Source organism: Neolamprologus multifasciatus, chromosome 13 (genome assembly GCF_963576455.1).
Source record: "Neolamprologus multifasciatus chromosome 13, fNeoMul1.2, whole genome shotgun sequence".
NCBI lineage: Eukaryota > Metazoa > Chordata > Actinopteri > Cichliformes > Cichlidae > Neolamprologus > Neolamprologus multifasciatus.
Window position 1 is genome coordinate 29,022,455 of NC_140451.1, and position 8,678 is coordinate 29,031,132.

Genomic DNA, 8,678 nt, shown 5'->3' on the forward strand with positions numbered 1-8,678 from the left:
CTTGTCACCAGAGATGGGCACAATACAATACGCGTTACTTGTAACGCGTTACTGTAATCCGATTACTTTTTTCAAGTAACGAGTAAAGTAAGGGATTACTATTGCAAAAACAGTAATTAGATTACCGTTACTTTCCCGTAGGAACGCTGCGTTACTGCGTTACTAAAACAGTGATTTTTTGCGAGAATGTCTCATGACAATGACGTAAGCAAGTGCGACGTTTGTGACAACAGCTGTGTGCAGATCAACAATGGATCATATATCGAGTGCGGGAGAGAGTATGAGCGTGCAGCGTTTAAAGTGTGGAAGTACTGACCTTACTTTGAGTTTGATTCCATAAAAAGTGACAAAAACATTAGCGTCCGTTGTGCGTGGGAAGAAAACTTCTTTTTACAGCGAAAAAAACCCCCTAAACTTCCGAGCAAGCACCGAGTGCGCTACCACATAATGGGAAACTCACAGAGAAACTTGCAGATACTTCCAATGACCGCTGCGGCACACCTGCACCAGGGTAAACCTCCGCCTACCCTGCTCCTGCTTTACAGGTGAAAATAGAGCAACAGGACCGCTAGTCTTTGATGTTATTTATTTTCTGCTGTGTTTTACTTGCATCTATTTGAAAGACTGAGTGTAAACACACAAAAAAAATTTATGTGCTGGAATGTGCAGAAAATAGGTTTAAATATTAAACTAATTTCTTCCAGTCAGTGAATGTTGCATATAATTAAATTTTTGCTTGATGCATAAAGTTAAAAGATTAAAACTAATAAAACAAGTTTTAAAAAGAGACTTTTTCATTTGATTACATTTTATATGATGGATTATGCAGAAAAAGTAGAATTGGGCTGAAAGATCGATCGCTTTATCACCTATTCAGGTTGTAAATCGTATTTTTAAAAAGTAACTAAGTAATTAATTACTTTTGAAAATAAGTAATCAGTAAAGTAACAGGATTACTTTTTGGGGGAAGTAATCAGTAATTAGTTACTGATTACTTTTTTCAAGTAACTTGACCAACACTGCTTGTCACTGCCTCATAACTTGACAATGACTGATCCAACCCAACGGTGGCCATAAATATCACAGCCTGCTCTACACCAGTCCAGCACAGTGCTTCACATAATTTGTCCCACAATACTACAGACTAATCTGTTAATCCATTACTAAACTGCCTGACATTTTCATACCATTTGAATAACACAAAAATAATTCTAATTCAATTTGTTGTTTTAAATATGTTTTCATTTAGAAATAAGATAACTTTAGTATATATAAAATATATAACAAACAAACATATATATACCACTACGAGGTCTCAACATGGCAAGGTGTCCCTACTAACTGCTCTGAGTGTTTACCCCAATTATATAAAATGTTGTTTAAAATATATATTGATATAAATTTAAAATGTTAAGAATTAGGATAGTACATGTAAGCTTGAAATTTCGAGTACATTAAATGTCACTTTTTGAAAATAATTTAATCTTCCTCTCTATCGTCTCTTTCTTAAATCTTTTAAGATCTCTGAAAGTGAAATAGAAGCCAGTAGAATAAACCAGCGATGAACTATCCAAGGTGTAATCTTAGTAGGGGGGGGGGGGGGGGGGGGCAATATGAGAAGAGTCCCACCAAGGCTACATACATCTGCATAACTGTCAAATAAGATTGAACAGTACATACAGTCCAGATTTGAAAGATAATGATGAGAAAACATCTGAGATGAGGATCAGTTATTGAGTATTAAAATCCTTTGTGTGTGTGTGTGTGTGTGTGTAAGTACATAATTTATTTAACAGGTGAAACTTACTCAAAGGTGCTCTAATGTGCAAGTTCAACACTTTATGCGACGGTTTAGTAATATCTGTCCCCAAGGATGCGTGTTAGCACTCTAAAAAGGTTACTATGATACTACATTACATAAATAAGTGCTTTTATTTCACAGCTATTTAGATTTAGGAAATATTATTAATTCAATTCAGGCAAGGATTTACTTTTTTATTTATTCATTCACTCCAAATACATATTTTTTGTTTAATTGATTTATTTTCTTAATTTTCTTTCACTTAATAATTCCTACATGTATCTTGTTCTTGACAATTCTCTTGAAACATGTGGACAGTCAACCTCTTCCACAGATAAACAAATATTGTTTGTCTGTCTGTGTGACTGGCTGACTCTTGAGTGATGGGAAGCAGCCTAAGGTTCTCCACATATTTTGAAAACTCAGAAATGAATGACATTGTGTCATGTAGGACAGCAGGCAGAGCATCTGTGCTGCCCGATGCCACTCACACTGTGACATACTGATGCATGCCATGCCTAAAGACTAAGCAAAAGCGGTGAGATAGATTGTGTCTATGTCGAAGAGACAGAGAGAATATTCCTTTCTTGTATTGCCTCATGCATTTCCTTGTGTGTATTATCTGCATTTGGAAATGTGTTGTGTGGGGAAGATACTGTGGGTGCGTCAGTATGTGTGCACATATGAGTGGATGTTTTCACATGTGTGTTTGGTGTCATTTGCATGCAGGTCATGATGACCCTCTCCTCTCATCTGAGATTCTCATTAATTCAAAACCTCCAAGTGCACTCACACACACACACACACACACACACACACACACACACGCACACACACACACACTGACGGGTACGGCAGGGTCTACACAGGCCATCATATTATAATCACTGCACCCTGCCCCTTCAATCTCTTTTTCTCCTCATCTTTCTTTTTCACCCTGCCACTCTCCATCTCCTCTCCTCCCATTTATCCCCTCCACCCTTCCTACCTCTCCATATGCCTCCCCTCACTTTCTTTTCCCTGTCTTCTCCTCTCTCTCCTCTTTTTCCCACCCTCGGGGTCTTTCCATTTCCCTCTCTCCTGTCTGTGTCTCTTACGTCTAATTGGGGTAAACACTCAGAGCAGTTAGTAGGGACACCTTGCCATGTTGAGACCTCGTAGTGACACCCAGCCATTATGTCCCCATTATTGTGACACCCCCGCATGCCCTGTGGATGATGAAACACAGTTGACCTTGTTATGATGACCTTCTGTGTAATACTGTACTGTAATGATATCCACTCATTACAATGTTTAAGTGTAAGTCATGAAAAACTGCTCTCATCTGAACTACTCGCAAATCAGTCATTTTTTTTGTCAAATGATTTCATTTAAGAACGTGGAAAAAAGCATTTCTCATTTTTCATAAAAAAAAACAACAACATAAAAGTAGGGATGGGAGTTGATAAAAATTAGCAATTTAGCCGTTAGTCAAAAAAACGTTTTACAGATATTACACAGAACACCTTTCCTAAAAGTAATGAAGTACATTACTTAATTACTCCCAGGACAAAATAATTCATTATGCTACTTGTTACTTTACATTTGTGTTTCTGTAAAATGTCTTGAAGCTTCACATATGTCATTTAATAAACAGTTACCAAAACTATAAATTTTATTCAGCAGTAGGGTTGCCAAGTTGTGCCGGAAGCACAATGCACAGCTAGCTAGGCATAGTGTAAATATGCACTCTACGTTCATATTCTTATAATAAAAATGCAGCAAAATGTTGATATTTAGTTGTATAAAATATGAAAGAAAAATACAGTAAATAATAACAGAAATCACATGAGCATTTTCTTTGAAATATAAGCAAAAAAGAACAAATAATATAATATAATATAAAAATATTCAAATAAAATACTCTAAATATTGGATCAGTTATCCAGTTTATTATGTTACGCAGACCAAACGGCACCTTATTTTTATGAATCACATATTAGTGCGAGTGACGGGCTGTGAATGACAGTTGTGACTGGACACAAACACTCATCTGATATGTAATTTAATAAACAGTTACCAAAACTATAAATTTTACTCTACAGTAGGGTTGCCAAGTTGTGCCGGAAGCACAATGCACAGCTAGCTAGGCATAGTGTAAATATGCACTCTACATTCATATTCTTATAATAAAAATGCAGCAAAATGTTGATATTTAGTTGTATAAAACATGAAAGAAAAATACAGTAAATAATAACAGAAATCACATGAGCATTTTCTTTGAAATATAAGCAAAAAAGAACAAAATATTCAAATAAAATACTCTAAATACTGGATCAGTTATCCAGTTTATTATGTTACGCAGACCAAACGGCACCTTATTTTTACGAATCACATATTACTCCCTCACACTTGTGCGAGTGACAGGCTGTGAATGACAGTTGTGACTGGACACAAACACTCATCTGATATAACCGCGGTCAAATCAGATTTGGTATTTGTAGGAGTGCCATCTATTGGTCAGAAAGTGACATTGCAGGTAACGGTCACTATACGGGACATTAAAGGTAGAATAAGGCACGAATTTTGCTCATTATACATCCCGGCTAAACAGTTGGCAACTCTAGGCTACAGGCCCACACACAACACAAATCCCATTCCTAATGAGGGCGCACCTATCTTTCTCTTAGTATTTAGGTATGAACACAGATCCAGCTACACAAAGCAATGACAAAAACCAGCAAAATAGACTTTACTTTACTTTAGAAACATGAACAACTAGAAACAGAGGCTATAGCTTGACTGCTCGTCCTTATGTTACCTGTTGATGTTCAGGGTGTGGCTGCTGGGCTTTAACATGACTCTGGATTCTTGGTTAGTTTAGCGTTACTTTAACTGCTCATGCAGGTGCTTGGAAAAGGTTTTGTAAGCAGCATAATGCAGTTGTTTTTTGCCCAGGATGTCAAACCTGGTTCAGTGGTCGGCTTCAGTGGCTTAATCTGTGATGTTTTCCACCATATGAAACCATATTATGTACATATTGTTTCAAACTGTTGTGAGACTACACATTGTCCCACGATGAGCTCCTGTGGAAACTCTCAGCCTGTGAAATGAAGCAGAATTATACCGGCTTAACCACAAACTAACCCTTTTCAGATCTATTGTCATTACATCTGTCTCCTCTTATCTTTTTGTCTTTCTTTAATTTCCTCTCCTCCTCACCCTTTCTGTCTCTCTTTTCCTGTAATGACAAATTTATAAACCTGTCATCTTTGCCTCTCTCCGGTCTTCTCCTCACTACCTTGTCTTCTATCCTCTCCACGTCATCGTGCTCCTCCACTCTCTCCTCCTTTCTATTCTTCTGTGCTCATAATGTCTTTGATAAAGCCTGTCAGATTAATTAATGTGATTAACTGTGCGTGTCCTCGCTGATAACAGACCTTCAAATTCAACTAAAGGACATTAGTGTGGCTGACTAGAAGGTTGGATGTGTGATTGACTGACTGTGAAAGGGGTTCCAATGAATAACTGGATGACTACCTGACTTTTTTGAGGGGCTCGTGTGTACTTTGATCTGATTTTTACATGTAATTAGTCATTACAGGGACATAAATGCCGAGACTCAGCCTATAAAGTGTACAAATAACATCTCTGTGTAACACAGCTGTTATGAGGAATCCACCACAAGACTGCAGAAACATTTAACTGTGTAGGTAAACCCTTATCCTCACAACTGTGAGCTGCGTCTGCAGCTTTCACACTTTACAGTACCGTCTCCCTCAGCATCCGCCTCCACTGCTCTCTTTCCTTTCTGTTCCACGCCCCCGGTCCCAGTGTCCTATACTGAGGTAAAATAGGGGAGCCAGACTAACCTGGCACTGCCCCTGAACCGTCTGCTTCTCCCCTTCCCTGCAGCTGAGCCATAAACCGCATCCACCACCACATTATGATTTATACATTCAGCAAAAATTAAAACAGTTATTATGTATGAATTCTGGGACTTAAACTATATCGAAAGAGGCACATAACTGGTATTATGAAAGCAGACTTCCACATGCATAAAAGGGAAACGGACTGACTGTGAACACCCGTGGCATTTTTGCTAAGAACGCTTTGATTCCACAACTAAAAAATTAAATAGACACAGGATGGTTTTGAAAATGTTTAATACTACTAACAGGCTGCTTTGGCTCACATCTCCCTAACACGAGAGCCGGCAGGATTCAAACTCAGCGGAACCACCAGGAGGGGTCGTTTTCTCCGTTACAGAAGAACTTAATCCAAAAAAATGAATTTTGGATAATGTGTTGCAATAGTTGTGCTAAAATATAGATGGTATAAAATCAGAGAGTTCGATGTGAAACAGACTGAACAGCTGATTGCCTGCAATTTAAAACTGACCTAAAGTTGGCTACAAAATGTGTAAAAGAAACCACATTTTAAATCATGACTGTAAAAGTAGAGCAGTCAAAGTTTGTCATCTTGTCCACATCTGCCTCCAGTCACCAAACTAGTCTTTCATCCAGCATCCACATTGCTGCAATTCCCAACCTCTTAAGTTCACAAAGTGCATGTAAACAGTTGTGTTGTTTTACATTAATTTCTATTGGGTCAAAATTACATCCGCAACGATTCTAGGTAAAAGTGGTGATACAATTTCGTCTTTTGATCGCATGCACCAAAAATCCAGTATTTGCTGAATAAGCCTATTTTAAGAAAAGTCATGAAATATGAGATGACTGCGTTTTCATTTTACAGAGTTAATGTTTCTAGTGTTAAAAGTGTTAAAAATTGTGGCTTTCCAGCAGGATATCACAAACCATGGTGGATTTTGTTTTACTTGATCATGTGCTACCGTTCTGGTAATCAAGCAAGAATAACTGTCATCCCCCCACTGCAGGTGGTTTCTCCACATATCTAGTAGCAAGTTGTAAGATTTAATCAGACTTTATAGCAAAAAAAGACCACCTATGAATCATCTTTGTTCTTTGGGTTCATCCAGTGCTTCAATTTGTACAATCACCCTGAACTGCCTTAGGCTATATAAGACCTCCTGCTGGTAGATTTAAATGGTTTTACGCTAGTTCTGGCTAAGGTAGCACAAGTGTTACTCCCAAATTTTGCAGATTTAGTAATAGGCCCCAAAGCTACTTGGTGGTTTGTGAAAAGGGGCTAAATAACTGTGAGCCCACTCTGAGGCTAGTGCACAGATGGCTAAAGGACTTATGAATATGAGCACTGTAGGATTCCAGCGTTTCAAGCGTCAAGCTCACTTGTTCATTGTATACACATGACAGGTGTGTGTGTGGGCAGCAAGCAGAGAAGATGCCTGAAATTGTAACAGACTGACAGGCAGACAGATCAGTCGAATGACTGCCAGGTAAACTAGGTTTAAGTGGAAATAAATTATTTTCAGTGGGTACTCTATAGGTAGTCAAGTACAAGGGGAACTACCGTTTAAGTAGTAAAAAAAAAAGGTTTGACAGAAGACTGAAGGTACCAGAAACAAACAAGCAAAGCAAACAAAATAAATAAATAAAGAACTTGAATTATTATATGACTCAAAGATTCAAAAATTTCTGTTGTTAAAATCCCATATTTGAGCCATGGGCAGATATTTATTTAGTCATTCATTCACAAATACACAAGCTGGTATGGACCCCACTGAGGGAAGAAATTGGAGAAGGAAATCAGGAAAGAGCACATTTTAAAAAATGTGCATTTTTAAAATGCACATTCAAAATATGTTCGAAAATTTCTATGCAAAACACAGAGGGTTGGTAATTTGGGATTTACAAATTGGCAGTGAGATGGAGATCAAGCAGCAGCTAAAGCAACACATAAGTACAAATCAATAATTTCTATAGAAGGAAAAATAACAAAAGTCTTATAACTACAGGTCGGTCTCTTCTGATTACCACAAATTTATTTATTTTTTTATTTATTTTGCATTCAAAGCTTACTGTATTGTGCCTCAAGTGTTCATATTGGGAAATAGCACAATATCGTTTGATTTACATAAATGGCTCTAAAAATGCAGGCTCTTGGGTATGCCACTTGGTAATTAACATGCCTTTTGAAAACAGCCATTGGTCATTTGCTGACAGTTGAAAACCAGCTTTTGGCCATTGCACACACATTTACAAAGAAGAATGTGTCTTTTTGTGTCCCTTTGTGGGTCTATGCCTGTGTGTCTGCATAAGAGTATGTCTGGCTGTCCTGAAAAACTGTTTTCATATTAGGACATCTCATCTATGATGGTTGAAACTGGGGATCACTGAGTGTTTTGGTGATGACTTAAAACATTTTCCACTGCTGAACACTCATATATAACATGCGTGTGTGGGTGACAGTCTACAGAGATGTGCTGAATCTTAAACACTGCTACTCCTCCTCATAAAGGCAGCATTCACTCAGGAGCAGCAATCTCTGTTTATCTGGCATCTAAACTGTGACCCAGATTGAATTCTTCCTTGTTTAAGGTGTATTTTTACTTATTATAAATCAAATTTGATGCAACGTGATTTTATTTGATTCTTTGTTTTAATCTTTTAATATAAAATTTAAAAAAAACTTGTGCAAAAGATTGTGCAACAGCATACAATATAATATTGTTAGAGCAAATTTATGATGTTGATATTTAATTGATATTTATGGCACAAACTATTTTGCTTCAAGGTCCAATTGCTATGGGTTCATTAACTTTGTCAACCGATGCCCCAAAAATATTTTGTGTGGAAAAAATAGACATTCACACATCTTAGCAGCACAGCTGTTTTATTACCTGCATCTAAACACACAGGAGACACAGAGTAGATAAAAGCTTCCATTCACTCAATTGTCCACGAGTTTGACATTATTATTTTGAAATGTGCACCCATCAGAAAAAACATTCCAG

General features: G+C 37.4%; 1 long non-coding RNA gene across 1 annotated transcript in view; it reads right to left on the reverse strand.

Moving 5' to 3' along the window:
* The window catches only part of LOC146505747 (uncharacterized), a 288,224-nt gene extending 284,810 nt beyond the window's left edge, over positions 1-3,414 (reverse strand). Inside the window, exon 1 of the long non-coding RNA XR_014877469.1 lies at positions 3,289-3,414. This is a non-coding gene — a long non-coding RNA (uncharacterized LOC146505747). The remainder of the gene's footprint in view (positions 1-3,288) is intronic.
* Positions 3,415-8,678: the final 5,264 nt, after the last annotated feature.